We start from the raw sequence: 6250 nt of genomic DNA on the forward strand, positions 1-6250 counted from the left end.
TTAAATAATGCTGCAAAAGTTGAAAATGCACAAAATGTAAATGAGGTGATACCAATTGTAAGGAAATCCACAAGAGTAAGAAAACCAACATTGTCAAATGACTATGTTGCTTATCTGCAAGAAGTGGAGTTTGATGTTGGTGATGATGATGATCCTGTCACATATAAGGAAGCAATGGAAAGTAAAAATGCTTCACTTTGGGATGCTGCAATGAAAGATGAACTGGATTCAATGGCAAAGAATGAAGTCTGGTGTCTAGTTGAAGGATCCAGTGATATTAAACCCATTGGCTGCAAGTGGGTGTTCAAAACAAAATGAGATGCACAAGGACATGTTTTAAGATTCAAAGCTAGACTTGTTGCTAAAGGTTTCACACAAAGAGAAGGTGTTGACTACACTGAAACTTTTTCAACAGTGTCTACAAAAGATTCTTTTAGAGTTATTATGGCATTAACAGCTCATTATGATTTGGAATTGCATCAAATGGATGTCAAGACTGCTTTTCTCAATGGCAGCTTATTGGAAGACATTTATATGAAGCAACCACCAGGATTTATTGAAAGGGGGAAGGAAAGTATGGTCTGCAAGCTTACCAAGTCTATTTATGGCCTTAAACAAGCTTCTAGGCAATGGTATAAGAAGTTTGATCAGGTTGTCAATTCATTTGGTTTCTCAGAAAATAAGATTGACAATTGCATTTATATGAAACAAGCCAAATCAGACTTTATTTTCGTGGTTCTCTATGTTGATGACATACTTCTTGCTAGCTCCAGTGTACATTTGTTAAAAGAAACAAAACAAATGTTGTCTCAAAGCTTTGATATGAAAGATTTAGGTGTGGCTCATTAGGTTTTGGGGATTGAAATCACAAGAGACAGATTGCAGAAGTCTTTAGGTTTGTCTCAGAAGAATTATATTGATCGAGTGCTTAAGAGATTTAACATGGAGAATTGTAATGGTGGTGATGTTCCTATAGCTAAAGGTGACAAGTTTTCACTTGCTCAGTGTCCAGTTACAATCCATGACATTGAACAGATGAAATAGAAACCATATGCCTCATTGGTGGGGAGTGTTATGTATGCTCAAGTATGTACTAGACCATACTTGGCATTTGCACTCAGTGTATTGGGAAGGTTTCAATCAAATCTTGGCATTGCTCATTGGAATGCAGGAAAGAAAGTACTCAGATACTTAAAAAGAACCCGAGATCATGTGCTGGTATTTCATCAAGTTAAAGTTTTAGAAGTTGTTGGTTATAGTGATGCAGACTTGGGAGGTTGTGTAGATGACAGAATGTCAACAAGTGGCTATGTATTCACATTGGCTGGAGGTGCTATTTCATGGAGAAGTAAGAAACAAACCACCAGAGCTGTGTCAACAATGGAATCTGAATATATAGGGTGTTTTGAAGCTATGAGGCAAGCTGGATGGCTAAAGAATTTGATTCATTATATGGGAGTTTTGCACAGTATAGAGAAACCGATTAAGATATACTGTGATAACACTTCTGCAGTGTTCTTTGCCAAGACTAATAAGCGATCAGAAGCTTCAAGACTTATGGATATCAAATACTTGAAGCTTCAAGACAAAATTAGAGAAGGAGTTGTGGATATTGAACATCTTGGCACATTCCATATGGTTGCAGATCCTTTAACAAAGGCATTACATGTCACTGTCTTTCGCAGACACCTACCTAATATGGGATTGCAATCATCCATGGAAAATATTTGAATGTGGGAGTAAGGTAATTTTCTCACAGTTATGACTATATTTTATGATTTCTTGTACTAAAGTTGTGCTTATTAAGACTATGAACTGAATTGCATGATGATGTGATCAGTTCGTAAAAGCTCATTCTAACAAGAACTATAATGTTTGTCAATCTTGCAGAGATTGAAATAAAGAAGACATCTGCAGTGTCTTGAGTACCAAGAAATGTGGGAGTTATTATGGTATACAAATAGACTCTCATTAAAATTCCCTCATGTTCCAAACTTTCATTTGTACAATCAATTTGTGGTTATAGTACACTGATACTTTATATTTGTATTAAGTTGTCTATGACTCAGTTGATAAACATATGTAGTTATTTGGAAAGATTTATTGCACTTATCATGACTAAGTGATTGCTCTTTAGCTGTTGAGCATAATATGAATCACAGTTTTGAATACACTTGTGGGAGAATGTAAGATTTTATAGGGTGAGTGTAATCAAACCTTAGTGTATTTATATATATGCCGACATCAAGATGAGAGATTATATGGCCATATAGATAAATGGAGGGAAAAACATTAAGTTATAATGTTTGAATTAGAGTTGGTTAACAACTCTGAGTAACTGGCAATAACCGAAACCCTAATGGGGGGTAGCAGTTATTGTATTTCCATGTAAATAAAAGAGAGGTTCTTGGTCTCTTTTCTCCGTGTGATTCCAAAAAGAAAACTAGTCCCATTGAAGGTTGTATTGTATCAAACACCAGAGAAGAGAAGGCTAAACCTAATATCCATGCATGATGTCTTCGACAACAAGTATGTTTTCTTTATTCGTTTTAAGGTTTACTGGGATTGTATATTATTTTATGTTGGTTGTATTGAATGGCTTAACTGATTATGTCTGGTCGTGAAGTATGAGATAAGTTAACAGCTGAAACAAGAGAAGTTTGAGAAGAAGGATAACCACCATTTTTAATAGTATTTTGTAATGCTTTTACAGATAAAACTGTAATCATCTTTAAATATAGCAGAAATTGTAGAGTTTAATTTTTTTCAGGGATTTTATCAGCAGCCGGCAGCCCCCTTTGTTTACCAGTTCAAATCAAAATACTTTTACTTGAAAATGAGCAGTAGACATAGACTGGCTCCAATTTAGCGGTAGGGGAAGTCTTCTTTTTTTTTTTTTTTTTTTTTTTTGAAAACTGGCAATACTATTCCAGGGAGTTTTCTTGTGGGGAAATGTCATTGGTCATTTTCAAAAGTTTCTAGTGCCTTTTTGCAATAATTAATATTAAATACAGCATACGTTAAAGTTGTGCTATCTATACACCTCTTTTACTTTTCACATGTTATTTTTAATATTCGATGGTCAGACTGAACGAATTGAAACAGATCAATGGACAAAATTAACAGTGATGTGTGTGAGATAAAAAAAATGTAGAAATAACACCAGTAATATTTTATTTCATATTTTTAATTTTTTTTAAGAACTCAAACCTTAGGAAGTAAACTTTATTATTTGGAAAATTCAAGTACTCAGGCATAAAACCTAACCCTTACTTAAGAAATCTTCTATAGGACGCTACGAGTAAAACCAGGGTCCTTTAGCCAAACAAACCTACCATTAAAAACGAAAATCATACTTCTTGACGAGATGAGTGATTCAAAAACAAAAACCATACTTCTCGACGAGACGAAGATAATGGTACCTTTCTTAATTGCTAATTCATCGTGGTTTGGCAAGAAAACGGCTCGAAAGTGGCTAACCGTTTTTGAGTTAGCCACTTTCGAGCCATTTTTAGGCCAAACCACGGCAAGTTAGCCGTCGAGAAAGATACCATTCTTTTTGTCTCGTCGAGAAGTATGGTTTTCATTTTTAAATCACTCGATTTCGTTGATTATTGAAGAAGTTATGAACATTTAAAGTTTACCTAGTTTCCGTCGAGTTTTCCAGTTTTCCCGCGGGCCAGTCACCTTTGAGGCTATTTTCCAGCCATCTCCGGCAACTATTGGGTTTCCAAATAGGTATAATCTTGTTATACACTTTCCTATCTTCATTTTTGATATATTATGGGTCGAATTTGGTTAAGAAACGATTGAGTTACGAAGCTTTGAAAATTGCCCAAAGAGTTTTTAATAGAAGAACCAAAATGATGGATGATGGATAATCTCAGGGACCAAAGTGATGTGTTATGTAAATCTTAGGGACCATTTTGGCTATTTAACCAATCTTTTATATATGAAGCGTGCATGCTCCATTTAGGGTCCTGCGCTCATAGGTTTCACCAAAATGTTTTGGAGAGAAATGCCCCCAAACAAAAATTTTCAAAAGCAGCTCAAATAATGCATCAAATAATACAGAGGTAATTTTGTCATAAAAACAGTGTTTTCTAATAATATTTTTTTTTGTTGTAATTAGTACCTCACAATGAGCTAGCAATAATGTGATTCAATCAGTTGTTTATTAAATATTATTTTCTCTATTTTTAAACACGTTCAAAACATCTTAAGAGGCGTGTAGAGCTGATGATAAAAAAAAACCTTTCGCACACACACAATAATGTGATTCAATCAGTTGTTTGTTAAATATTATTTTCTCTATTTTTAATGTAAATTCAATAGAATGTAGTGGAATTTGAAAGATCAATTTTATTATATGAATTCAGCTACTTTGATTGGTTTATGAGAGATTTTTTTTTCCTAGCATAGTATAAAATTATTCATTTAGTCCAAATGTTTGACTTTCTTTTTGTCATAATTAAAACAATTCACGCATATAAATACATTTAAAATGTATAATTCACACATAACAGTCTTGATTCAAATAATAATTTTTGTACGCATGTAAACACGTGCATGAAGGTTAGGAGACTGGAACATTAGATTGTCACCGTTGTCCTCAATCATCACCACGCGCTGTTGAATCTCGTATGTTGTTGCATAGTAGTCTTCAATTGTTTGCAGAAAGAGTCAAAAGAGTGTGACAGTGTGATACCACGGTGACGGTCCAAAATTTCCTGTCTAAATTAAAGAAAGGCGGGGCCATGCAGCGTGGCAAGTGAAAATTTTTTGTCTATGCGTTGATATAGAAACGGCTTGGAAATGGTGAGGCCGGATTAAATAATTCGGTGCTTATTTAATACCAAACTTACCATACATCGGTTTCGTATTATTAGTACTATCCGATGGTCTTATACGGTATGCCAAACGAGACCTTAGAGTTGGGTTCTTCTACTTATCTATTTATGGAGAAAGACTTACATGATACGTGTACACCGTCTGTGTTCCATGTCAATGATTCAAAAATATATATAAGTTTTGATTTACATGATTTTGTATGATTGACACGAGATACCGTAGTAGTGCAACCATACCATCTAAGTTACGCTCCTAGTCATGACCTCATTTCTTTCTATTATTTTCTGTCCTTTTTTGTTTTGTTTGTTTGTTTTGTCTTAATTTGTTTTGGTCATAACCATTATCTTGAATGGATAAAAGAAGTAAATTATAGAAATGGCTAATAAGAATGCTTAAACAGTTAAATGTAAAAACAAAATGCAGGTAGGTACCATGAGCAAAAGACAGGGTTTGCTAAACAAATAAGAACAAAAAGCTAAAAGGTCCGGTGAAATATGAACAAATTCGTAGGAGATTTTCTACAAATTTCACTTTACTTTTCTTCTTTCGATGATATGGTATGGTTACATTGTAGTAAAGTTTGTGGTTATTTTTGGTGAAATTCGTGTTCTCTTCCGTTTTTACTAGCAATCACACATACTATGAATGTGAGGAGACAAGTAAATTTTATTTTACTAGTTTTGATTTCGATAGGGATGAAAATTTGAACCAAAGTAGGAAAAAAAAAGAGACTATTGAAATTTGAATTAGTCGACAAGACCATCTGAATTTAACTCCGTTTAGTGGTTGGGACTGGACATGAGTAGTATTCTCAAGTAGAGCACCTTGGGGAAGGAACTTGTGCCTCTAATATGTAGGACATTTTCACAATGTAATTGGTTTAGTCTCCCCATTGTTATGTTCAACAAACATATGGGACACATGTTAAAATGGTAAAGTCGGTCCATCCGTTTTGTGAAGCAGGTTGCTTGCATTGCAAGAAACAAGCACTAGGGGAGATTCTAGGCGTAAAATTGAAAGAGCTCTTCTTTCTCCACTCTTTCTCCTTAATTATGCCAAGTGATAATGAATTCCCTCTTTCTTTCTAGTCATTAGATTGAATTAATCAACGGAAAAACAAGGTAAATAACAAAAACTTCATCTTTCCTTGTTTCAGTTGTTACTAGAAAAATTGCACGCGCTTCGCTATGGGTTTTGAAACCTTTGTCCACAACAGGCATGAATAATTTGCAAGAAAGATGCACTACAAAGACGGTACGAACGGAGTCACACCCTAAAATGTACCAATGCAGATAACACACATTTCACCAAAGTAAATCCAACAAAATCACAAATCAATACAGGCATTTCTAAAGAATTTAAATGACCAAGAGATGAGGGAACTGAGCTGATAAGTATT

Source organism: Malus sylvestris, chromosome 3 (assembly GCF_916048215.2).
Source record: "Malus sylvestris chromosome 3, drMalSylv7.2, whole genome shotgun sequence".
Lineage (NCBI taxonomy): Eukaryota > Viridiplantae > Streptophyta > Magnoliopsida > Rosales > Rosaceae > Malus > Malus sylvestris.